Source organism: Cebus imitator, unplaced genomic scaffold, assembly GCF_001604975.1.
Source record: "Cebus imitator isolate Cc_AM_T3 unplaced genomic scaffold, Cebus_imitator-1.0 Scaffold181, whole genome shotgun sequence".
Lineage (NCBI taxonomy): Eukaryota > Metazoa > Chordata > Mammalia > Primates > Cebidae > Cebus > Cebus imitator.
This window is the reverse complement of record NW_016107496.1, coordinates 200,928-213,499: the sequence shown is the minus strand read 5'-3', so window position 1 is coordinate 213,499 and position 12,572 is coordinate 200,928.

Sequence of the window (12,572 nt, the reverse complement as noted above, 5' to 3'; positions counted from 1 at the left end):
AGACAGGGTTTCACCTTGTTGGCCAGGATGATCTCAATCTCTTGACCTTGTGATCCAACTCGACTGCCTTGGCCTCCCAAAGTGCTGGGATTACAGGCATGAGCCACTGTGCCTGGCCTATGCTGTACTTTTAAGCTCTTTTCTTTTTACAGCAGGGCAGATTGGAAAGTGTGCCTTGTTTTTGTTGCCCACATGAAGCTTGTTTTGAACTGTTTTATGTTCACAGTTTGGGATTTTTGAGGCAATATTGCTGAGCTGTCCTGTCAACCTGAATGTGAGTCCTTTATCTGCCACTAACCTTGCCATGTGACTATGAGCAAGGTACCTAGCCTCTCTCTTCTTCAGTTTCTTTATCTGTAAAATGCAGATTATGCCCAGCTCATAGCACTGGTGTGAGGAATAAATGAAGATACGTGTAGATCACTTTTACATGGTATGTGACACTTGGTAGGCACCAAATCATTGTTGCTAGGAGGTTCAGTACATTCTTGCTTGTCTACACACACACACACACACAGAGACAGAGACAGAGAAATTGCAGAGATAGTACAAAGAGTTCCCATGCTTCCCCTATTATTAACATCTTACACTAGTATGGTGCATTTGTTAAAATTAATGAACCAATATTGAGATGCTTTTATTAACCCAAGTCTGTACTTCATTCAGATTTCTTTGGGTTATTCCTAATGTCCTTTCCTGTTCCAGGGTCCCATCTGGGACACCACATTTCATTTCGTCATCGTATCTCCTTAGGCACTCTCCCTGGCTGGGTCACTTGTTGAGTTGCTTTTGATTGCATTGAAATTTAATTTTGGTGCAGACAGTGAGATCTCTGTTACGGCGTTCTTAGGTTAAAACTTAGTCACAATGGCTGGGTGCAGTGGCTCATGTCTGTAATCCCAACACTTTGGGAGGTCGAGGCGGGCTGATCACTGGAGGCCAGGAGTTCAAGACTAGCCTGGGCAACATAGTGAGATTCCCCCCATCTGTACTAAAAATAGAAAAAAGGTTGTCAGTCATGGTGGCACACACTGTAATCCCAGCTACTCTGGAGGATGAGGCATGAGAATTTCTTGAACCCAGGAGGCGGAGGTTTCGGTGAGCTGAGATTGTGCCACTGTACGATGAAGCCAGATTCTGTCTCAAAAAAAGGGCAAACTTTATTCACAAAATTGTTATGGGGCATCCTGTAGTAGTCCCTGAGCTGGATGTGTAGTAGATTCCTGAGATTGTAACCTGAAGTCTGCTGTGCTGTGGTGAAACCTGCTTGTATACCAGAAAGCAGACCCAAGCTGCCGGAAACCACCTCTACCATATCCTGTCCCATTTGTCCTCACCCAGCTTCTGGTAAATAACGTCCACTGAAAAATGCTGGTTGGGCTGACATGGTGGTTTGAGCAATAACACATCTCAGGAATGTTGGGGGGTGCGGGGTAGGAAAAGGAGGCCACTGTGTTTTTTCCTGACAGTCCCCTTAACACTGCTGGTGGCTCAGTGCTGGAAGGGTGTCGCCCCAGCATGTTAGCTGAACTGTGTGGTTTCTCTGCATGTTAATAACTTGCACTGTTTCGGCTTGTGTTTTCTCCTTGACATCACCAAATGAAAACATATGTCAGAGGTTTTGGATTTCTGGTGCCAAATCCAAGCTGGTTTATCAGCAAACGCCCCCTGCCAGACAGTGGCACCTGTGTGCTGAGGCAGAGCCGCTTCCCTTCAACTCTGGCTCTTTTCTAAGAACTGAAAATAAGCTGCAGAGGCTGTGACTTCACTTTTCTTGGAACTGCTTTACATTGCCCCCAAAATGCAGAAAACCCTCATTTGGCAGCTTTTGGATTGCTGAGTTCTCTAATTCTTTCTGTTGCTCATTCTCGTAATGCTTAAATTTGACAAATTCTTCTGCATCGGGAGAAGCAGGAGGGGGAAGGAATGACCGTGTGAAGGAACTGAGTGCTTTGTCGCTCCTCCTGTTGCTGTGTGGTTTAATGGTTGACAAGAAAAAGCACCTGGAAGAGGCACTGTGTAGAATGTCTCCCAATTCCAGGGGTCACGGCCCTGTGATCTCCTGGCCAGCAGTTGGCTAGGGCTGCTGTTGCTGAACATCAGACTACAGCCCAAACTTACAGAGCAGCTGTAAGGACAAGGGGAAAAATGCATTTTCAGCCATAATGACCTACGTTTAGTAGATATTTTGGAGCTCGTGCAAAAGGACATCTTCAAGGGGCCTCTGCCTCCTTGCAATAGGGAGATAGTGATGTCCGCCAAACCTGGGGTCGGGTCCTGGTCCTGCCCATTCCTGTCTGACTTTGGTCTTGAAAGTCAGTCTGTGAAGTGGAGACAATTCTTCCTTTGAAGGGTGGTACCTGGTAGGTTCTTGGGAACTGAATTAGGTTCCCCCTCCTGAGAGTGGGTCTCTGTAGACAGTCAGATACGTTGTTCTGAAATCATCTGTTGCTATCTCTGTCTCTGTTGGAGGTGCTTCCAGTGATGTGTGATTGTGTCTTACTTATCTCAGTATCCCTGCCCAGCATGGCGTCTTACATAACATACATGGGCAGTCAGTCAGTGTTACGACTGGCTGGGTTTTAGGCTGGAAGACAGTGGAAATATATAAGCAAAGGCAGTGTCTTGAATTTACACTTGGCCTGCAGCAGTTTTCAAATGAAAGGAGACCCCTACTTAGGAGGGCCTTTTGAATTGGGCCCCCTGTATGGTTTCTAGTGGGCCCGAGGGTGATGGCTAGACTGTTGGGGAGTGCTCTTTAAGTACAGAGGGAAGAATTGGTAAAGACATAAAAGCATAGAGGAAAAGGATTGAGACAGTCGAGTCCAAAAAATGATTCATGTGGTTTGGGCAGAATCTGAAATGAGAGGCCTTTGAGACTGACTAAACATCTCTTGATAAAGAATGCAAATTCAGCTGGACTTGGTGGCCAACACCTGTAACCCCAGCACTTTGGGAGGCCGAGGTGGGCAGTTCACCTGGAATCGGGAGTTCAAGACCAGCCTGGCCAACATGGCGAAACCCTGTCTCTACTAAAAATGCAAAAATTAGCCAGACCTGGGGTGGGAGTGCCTGTAATCCGAGCTACTTGGGAGGCTGACACAGGAGAATCACTTGAACCCAATCAACCCAACGGAGGTTGCAATGAGCTGAGACTGTGCCACTGCACTCCAGCCTGTGCTACAGAGCAAGACTCTGTTTCAGAAAAACAAAACAAAACAAAAAAAGAATGGAAGTTCAACTAAGAATTAAGTGTCAGGGATTGTGCTAGAAGCCATCCTGTGAGTTGCTTCATTTTATTGTCCCAGTACCCCTGGGAGGTCCATTTCCCCTGTCCCCTTTCACAGCTGTGAAAACTGCAGCCATGGAGATGAAGTCCTTTGTCCAGGGGCTCTGTCCAGCTGCAGAGCCAGGTTATGAACCACTAGGTGCCCCTCATCGTTAAAGACACCGTGTTGTTGCGGGTGGCCGGGACCAGGCCCTTCCCTACGGCACCTTGTCCCCAGGGCAGCTCTGGGAGCTGATGGTCTCTTCGTGGGCACTGGCACCCCCTGCTGGTCTGTGCTCGGGAAATGGAATGACAACCAGTTGCCAGAAAACAAAGGCACAGAATGAAGCAAAGGAATGAAACGGGGCCATGAGAAGCTTTACCCCTGTCTACCCAGCAGTTCTGCCCATTATGGCCAAGCCGAGGTGGGGGTCGGGGGTGCTGGATTTGGCAACCAGATGGGTTCTGAGGAGCTTGCAGTGGGGCCAGCCCCACTGTTCATTAGTTGGATGACCTTGGGTGGGTTATTTCACTGCCCTTACTTCTGATAGCCATAGAAACGGGATGATGTGGGGTCAGAGAGGTCAAATAATTCACCCACATGGCTGTTAGCTGGAATCCAGTGCTTAAGAGTTCACTTTAGTGGCTCACACCTGTAATCCCAGCACTTTAGGAGGCTGAGGCGGGCGGATCAGCTGAGGTCAGGAGTTTGAGACCAGCCTGGCTAACATAGTGAAACCCGGTTTCTACTAAAAATACCAAAAAATTATCTGGGCGTGGTGGCGCATGTTACTCGAGAGGCTGAGACAGGAGAATCACTTGAACTCGGGAGGCAGAGGTTGCAGTGAGCCCACACTGCACCATTGCACTCCAGCTTGGGCAAAACTCCATCTCAAAAACAAAAAGAAACCACAAAAGTTCACTTTATTGGCCTTTTTGTGGCCAAGCGCCTGCTGGGTTCCAGGCTCTGGGGATACACAAGGTGAACGAGACACATGGTTGCTCACTGTGCAGCTTGGTGACTTCTTGGACCTCCCGTTCCTCCTTACATTCCTGTTTAAGCCTGAGAAAGCCCTGTGCTTTTAAGAACGTGTTTGGTTAGATTGGGCTCACCTGGGTATCCAGGCCAGTCTCCCCATCTCAAACCCCTTGCTAATCCCACTGGCAAAGTCCCTTTTGCTACATAAGGTGACGTATTCAGAAGTTCTTGGGATTAGGGCATGGACATTGTTGTGTGGGGAGGGACAGTCTGCCTACCTAGTCAGCCCTCTAGACCCTGAAGATGTATGTTCATCCCAAATACAAAATACTTTCACCCTGCCCCAAAGCCTCATCCCATTATAACATCAACTCAAGAGTCTAAAATCTGCTCTAAATCTCGTCACCTAAATCACCTCAATCTGGCATGGGGGAGGCTCTGGGGATGACCAGTCCTGAGCAGTTCCTCTCCCTCTGTGAACCTGGAACTCACTAAACCAGTTACCTGGCCCTAAAGTGTAGTGGGCAGCCACTCAGAGGGGTACAATCTAGTTCTGTTCCTGATCCAAGGGACCTGAGATGTGATATGGGCAAAAAAGATAAAGAAGAAACAAAGAGGCTGTACACCCAGAAATACCAGACCACTAAGCCTCCTTTCCTCCTGGTCACAGAGGACAGGGAAAGGAGTTTCTCCAAAGGGTCTGTTGGCACCTCATTCCATGTCCTGTGAGCTTGGGAGAAGGCTGAGCTAGACACTTTCCTTCAGCGGGTACTGCTCATTGTAGAAAGTGGGTCAGGCCGGGAGTGGTGGCTCACACCTGTCATTCCAGCACTTTGTGTGGCCGAGGCAGGCTGCTCTCCTGAAACCAGGAGTTTGTGACCAGCCTGCTCAACATGGTGAAACCCTGTCCCTATTAAAAATACGAAAATTAGCCAGGTGTGGTGCTACATGCCTGTGGTCCCAGCTACTCAGGAGCTGAAGCAGGAGAATTGCTTGAACCCAGGAGGCGGAGGTTGCAGTGAGCCCAGATCATGATCCTGCACCCCAGCTTGGGCCACAGAGTGAGACCCCGTCTCAAGAAAAAAGAAAGAGAGTCGGAGTCAGGGCCTGCCCTGGGGTCTTCCACTGGACAGCTGTGCATTACTTGTAGGTGAAAATTTTCCCAGAGCACAGCTAAGCCTGGTTGTCCTGTGTGTAGGACTCCTGCATGTAGCTAATTATCAGCTCCACCTGGGCTGTTTTTACCTCGTCCCTACCCAATAGCTTTAATTAGGATCCACGTGCTGGGAGCTCAAGAAAGTCTAAGCTTTTAGAAAGGTCTCCGGTGAGTCTCATCATCAACTAGGCTTGGCAGCCACAGATCTACAGCTTTCTGGCCCAGAGACACCTGGGGCACAGGAGGAGTCAGAGCTGTCTGTGACGCTGGTTGTGAGCTGGTGAAGGCTCACTCGAGTGGGGACCCTGGAGCCCAGGGGACCAGGACCAAGGGGTCCCTGCATGCCCCAGGTTTCTGAGGAGAAGAAAGGAAGGCTGGAAAAGCCCATGTGGAGGAATGGAGCTGCTCTGCCTCCTGGACATCCAGGGCCATGCTTGATACTGGGCTGCTGCAAGGTAGTGATATCAAGTTCCCTTTTTAAAAAGCCCTGTGACTGGGCGCAGTGGCTCACACCTGTAATCTCAGCACTTTGGGAGGCCAAAGAGGGTGGATCACCTCAGGTCAGCTATTTGAGACCAGCCTGACCAACATGGTGAAACACATCTCTACTAAAAATACAAAAATTAGCCAGGCTTGGTGGCACATGCCTGTAATCCCTGCTACTTAGGAGGCTGAGGAAGGAGAATTGTTTGAATCTAGGAGGCGGAGGTTGCAGTGAGCTGAGATTGCACCACTGCCCTTCAGCCTGGGTGACAAAGCAAGACTCCATTGCAAAAAAAAAAAAAAAAAAGAACAGCCTTGTTAATTTCCTCCCGTGTGTTGATGCACTTTCTATAATATTTATTCCCGCCATTATAAGTCACCTGCTCCCAGGGCTGCCCTGCCCATTGCAAGACCTATTCTGTCTTCTTAAGTGTGACCTCCACCTCCCGGGTTCAAGTGATTCTCCTGCCTCAGCTTCCCGGGTAGCTGGAACTACAGGCATGTGCCACCATGCCCAGCCAATTTTTGTATTTTATAGTAGAGATGGGGTTTCACCATGTTGGCCAGGATTGATCTCTTGACCTTATGATCTGCCCATCTCGGCCTCCCAAAGTGCTGGGATTACAGGCATGAGCCACTGTGCCCAGCTGGGAAAAATCTTTTTAAAGATGCACGTATATAGTAAAATGCATATCCCAACACAAACGTTGCACCTGTTGATGTGTGTCTTAAGAAGCCTGAGGTAGGGAAGTTTGGTAGGTGGAAGTTACTTTCCATCTCCTTTCTCATAGCATGGCACATGGAAGAGGAGATTTTGGCTTTATCATTTCACTGTGAGCGTCCTGTTTTTCCATGGGCATGGGCCTTTAGTGCCAAATTTACTTCAAAACCTTGTGAAATTATTTATGCAGAAAGAAATAATGAGGAATCTTGGGTAATGAAAAAGCAACCGGCCAGTTTTGGAAAAATTCCAACATGGGTTGTTTATAACTAATTGGAAAAACATGTCTCCTGTCAGTTGACTTAATCCTTTTTGCAGTGCTGGGGGTCCTAAGTGTTCCCAGAAGGTTTAAGGAGCATAATTAGCTCCCAAGGTGGTCAGCACAGTGACAAAAAAGGACAAAGGGCTCTGCCTGCCTCTGAGGGTCCTTCAGTCATGGTCAGCTCTGACTAGGGGAGCAAAAACCCTGTCTGTCCTCAGCCTTCCTGGCTATGGCAGGGGCGTGGGGTTGGGAGAGCAGAGCGTGGGCACTTGTTCTGGCTGGAAGCTTAGCCTTCGAAACAAGGTTGCAGAGGCAGAGTTTGAGACTCAAACAGGAAAAGGAGGTGGCCCATGTTGCTGCTCTCAGAGCTGAGGGTCCCGAACTGTCTGATTATAAGTGCAGTGTTGGACCCTTACATACTTTTACAAAGTTATTTTCAGAGACACGGAAGTCAGTGGTCCCCACTTTCTCTTCCTCATTGGAGTTTCGTGGAAAAGAGTGTTCCCAGGGACAGATGATCTGATGGGGCTTTGGCCCCACTAGTGTCCTTAAGAGGGAAAGCTCTGTCAGCAGAGGGAACCTCAGCCTCAGCTGATCACACAGGCTACGCTAGGCCAGGATCTGCAGACACCAAGAGCCTGCCCTAAGGCTCCCAAGTCAGAGAGGTTCTGTCAGGCCTGGTCCTGGCTTTTGCTAGCCAGTCTCAGTCCCTGGCTGCATCTCTCGGGGGCTGGTGCGATGTTGTTTGTGAGATGGAGCAAATGGCATTGCTCCTACCCCACCAGGGTGGCGTCAGGATGAAATTCAACATGGGAAGCACCCTCCCCCACCCCCATGGACCAAGAGGTGATGCTATTAGAGATATATGGGTTTGTGGTTTCCCCTTACTGTTTCCTTTTCCTTCCTGAAACCCTGCAAGAGGCTTTGTGGGAAAGGAAGGGTCTTTCAGATGCCTGAGTGCGGCTGGGAATGGCTGTCCCCAGTTAGCCAGGCTGGTTGGAGCCTAGAAGAAGTTGTCTGGGTTGTGGCTTTGAACTGCCAGAGCCACTGAGGCACAGCTGGCCCACTGCCAAGTGCTGCCAATCATCCTGCAAACACCACCATTGTTCATGCCTGGGAGACGTTCCAGCATTGACCAAAAGGGTTGCTGGGTCTTGCCCTGCTCAGGACAGGCTGCTCTAGAGTGATCTATGGTCATACTCTAAGGACAGATCTGGGTCCTACGCCTACCAGGGACCCTGAACACTGAATGCCCATGACAGGACCCCAGCCCATGGGCATGGCCTCTCTTGTTAGTATTAATTATGCACTTATGTGAAATGTACCCACTCTTGAAGAGAGGGACAGACAGTGATTAAAACAGTTGAGGGCAGGTCACCAGGCTGTTTCAGACTCCATTAGGAAATGGCTCTGAGAGGGTTACTTTAGAGCGAGGGAAAGGTCTCCCTGTTGGAGGGGCTCTATGCTGGCCAGCCCCTTACTTTAAACCCCGGCCTACTCTAGCCACCCAAGAACCTTCATTAAGTGGCTCTGAAGTAGGAATGGCTACTTAATTTTCAAGGATCAGCATAAAATGAAAATAATTTTCAAAAATTAAGATTCAAGTGGGCTGGGTGCAGTGGCTTACGCCTGTAATCCCAGCACTTTGGGAGGCCAAGGCAGGTGGATCATGAGGTCAGGAGCTCGAGACCAGCCTGGCCAACATGGTGAGATCCCGTCTCTACTAAAAATTAAAAAAATTACCTGGGCATGGTGGTGGGTGCCTGTAATCCCTGCTACTGGGGAGGCTGAGGCAGGAGAGTTGCTTGGTCCAAGAGGTGGAGGTTTCAGTGAGCCAAGATCACGCCATTGCACTCCAGCCTGGGGGACAATGAGAGACTATGTCTCAAAACAAAGAAAAAAAAAAAAAGATTCCAACAGGAGAACATTCAAGCAAGCGTTAGGGACCCTTCTGAGCATGGGGCCCTGGCTGTGCAGCTTGTACACTGGCCCAGGTCTGGAGAGAGTGCAAGACAGGCAGCTGGCCTGCACCATGTGGGTGAACTGAGTCACCCTGCCCTTTGCAGGGTTGATGGGGATCTTTTCTATGCTGCTGGCCTGGCAGGGCTGATGACATGAGTGGTGCTTGCCCTGGTCTGGGCTGAATATGATAACACTGGGACAAGTTGAAGGGAGGGGGATTGGAGCGGGGTGCTCCAGGGAGCATCATCTCTGTACAATAGGAAGTCCCTGAGCTTGGACACATGACTTAATCATCTGTCACAAGGTTCAGAGTAAAACCCAGAAGGCCAGGGCAATGATGTATTTAAACGGTCACTACCCAAGTTAGCATTTTCCAGTATCATTAAAAAATGTTTTATAGATACCAGGTCTCACTGTGTTGGCCAGGATGGTCTTGAACTCTTGTTCTCAAGTGATCCTCCTGCCTCAGCCTCCCAGGGTGTTGGGATTACACTCATAAGCCACTGCACCTGGCCTCCAACACTGTTTTAAAATTTTTGATGTATCTGTGATTTTGGACTATACCTGTTTTGTTACTTCTGTTAGAGAAAATTGAACTGGCCAGGTGAGGTGGCTCACGCCTATAATCTCAACACTTTGGGAGGTTGAGGTGGGCAGATCACATGGTGTTTCTACTGTGATAGTTTGAGACTAGTTTGGACAACATGGTGAAACCCTGCCTGTACTAAAAACACAAAAATTAGCCAGGCATGGTGATGGGTGCCTGTAATCCCAGATACTCAGGAGGCTGAGGCAGGAGAATCTCTTGAACCCAGGAGATGAAGATTGCAGTGAGCTGAGATCATGCCACTGCACTCCTGTCTGGGCCACAGAACAAGACACTGTCTCAAAAAACAGAAACAAAAAAACCTTCGAAAGCAGATTTTTGTCACTGCCAGGTGACCTTACTAATCACTAACCACGGGTGTACAAGGACAAAGGAAATCAGAATGAAAGAATATGTGCCTTGTTTTCTTTGCCTTTGACCTTCAGCCCCATGCATTCCTGCAAATGCTTTGCCCATGGCAAACCTTTGAAGACCTTAACTTTTCTGTTTTAAGTGAGACTTCCAAGTGATTTTATGTTGTCTGGAAAAGGACTATTTCTTTACTGGAGAGCAGTTGGTATCTGGAGAGAATGAGATTAGGTTGCTAGGGACACCCTTGTTTGCAATGTTTGGTTTATATAAATTATTGGTGAATAAGAAAAATAAATTTATTCTTTCTTCCAGATGGTAAACTGGAAAGTGTGTTACAGGGCAAAGTGAGTCATGGGGCATGGGAGACTCAGATGGAACAGGGCTCTGGGACGTTTCTCTTTCTTGACTTGGGACCTCTTTCTAATTTACTCACCAGGCCTCAAATTAAAAGACAAACAGAGGCCTCTAATCTGTTTGGATGGGAACAGATAAAAGTTCCTCTGGGTGGATGGATAGGGGAGGGAAGGAGGAAGTTCACAGAAACTGAAAGAGGACTTTTTTTGGGGAGAGAGGAAGAAATCTCCTGTTTAATTACAAAATCAAAATATCATTTGCAGTGCCTTCCTTCTACAACCAGTCTTTTAAGAAATTGACATGTAATTCACATACCACAAAATGCCGCAATTTAGAGTATCATTCTCTGGTGTTTTGTTTGTTTGTTTGTTTGTTTTTGAGATGGTGTCTTGCTCTGTCACCCAGGCTGGAGTATATGGCCTGATCTCAGCTCACTGCAACCTGCGCCTCCCAGATTCAAGCCATTCTCCCACCTCAGGCTACCGAGTAACTGGAGTTAAAGGCAACCGCCATTGTGCCTAGCTAATTTTTGTATTTTTTGTAGAGACAGGGTTTCACCATGTTGGCCAGGCTGGTCTTGAACTCCTGACCTCAGGTGATCTGCCCGCCTCGGCCTTGCAAAGTGCTGGGATTAAAGACGTGAGCCACCGCACTAACCCCATATTCTCAGTTTTTAATTGTTCCATCAAAAAAGTAGGAAGCCCACATATTACTTATCTATTTATCTGATGTTAATGGAGCTTTCTTATAATTAATGTTTACATAGATATCTTTTTTCATCCTGTTGTTTTCATCTTATCTGTGTTTTTGTATTTAAAGGGTGCCTCTTCTACACATTATATAGGTGGGTCATGTTTTTGTTTGTGTTTCTTAAAATTCAGTCTCACTATTTCACTTTCACTTGGAGTGTTTAGTTCACTTACGGTTCAATGGAATTTCTAATGTATGCCATTTTTGTTCTGTCACCCAGGCTGGAGCACAGTGGTATGATCTCGGCTCACTGCAACCTCTGCCTCCCGTATTGAAGCGAGTCTCCTGCCTCGGCCTCCCGAGTAGCTGGGATTACAGGTATGTGCCACTGTGCCTGGCTAATTTTTTTTGTATTTTTAGTAGTGAGCCAGCATGCCTGGCCTATTTCTCTTTTGTTTTTTGTTCCTCCTTTCCTGCCTTCTTTTGGATGAATGGAGTGATTCTTCACGTATCCTTTCATCTCTAGTGGCTTTTCAGCTGTATCTTTTAGCTCTTTGTTTTTAGCTAAATATGCTTTCTTTAGCAATTGTTCTAGGGATTATGACACACACCCTAACTTTTCACAGTTCACCTGCAGAGCTTATGTCACCACTTGGGCAATAAGGCAGTGAAAAGGAATGAAGCGCAGACATAGGCCACATGTGGGGGAGCCTCACACTTTATGCCAAGTCCAAGCAGCCAGTCACAAAGGGCCACATATTGTATGATCCCATTTATATGAAACGTCCAGAATGGGAAAATCCAGACAGACAGGGAGCAGATTACTGGTCACCTAGTGCTGGGGAGGGAGGAAGGAAGAATTGGGAGGGGTGATGACTAAGGATAACAGGGTTCCTTGTTGGGGGAATGAAAATGTTCTAAAATCAATTGTGGTGATGGATGCACCGTTCTGTGAGTATACAAATAGCCACCGATGTTGACACTTTATTTTTATTTATTTATTTATTTTGGAGACAGTTTCACTCAGTTGCCCAAGCTGGAGTGCAGTGGCATAATCTTGATTCACTGCAGCCTGCACCTCCCGGTTCAAGTGATTCTTCTGCCTCAGTCACCTGAGTAGCTAGGATTATAGGCATGCGCCACCACACCTAATCATTTTTTTTTTTGTTTTTTGAGACAGAGTCTCCCTCTGTCACCCAGGCTGGAGTGCAGTGTTGTGATCTTAGCTCACTGCAACCTCTGCCTTCTGGTTTCAAGTGATCCTCCTGCCTCAGCCTCCCATGTAGCTGGGATTACAGGCGACTGCCACCACATTGAGCTAGCTTTTTTGTATTTTTAGTAGAGAATGGGTTTCACCATGTTGGTGAAGACTTGGTCTTGGACTCCTGACTTCAGGTGATCTACCCACCTTGGCTTCCCAAAATGCTGAGATTATAGGCCTGAGCCACTGCATCTGGCTCCACAAGGTAAATTTATATTTACTTTTTAAGTAGCTGCCAAACTGTCTTTTGGAGTGGCCATGCTGTCTGATGTTCCCCCAACCTGTGTGAAGGCTCCACTTCCACACACCCCCACTTGATATTGATAGTGATATCTTTGTTTGTTTGCTTTTTGAGATGGAGTCTCTCTCTGTCACCCAGGCTGGAGTGCAGTGGTGCAATCTCGGCTCACTGCAACCTCTGCCTGCTGGGTTCAAGCAATTCTCCTGCCTCAGCCTCTCGAATAGCTGGGACTACAGA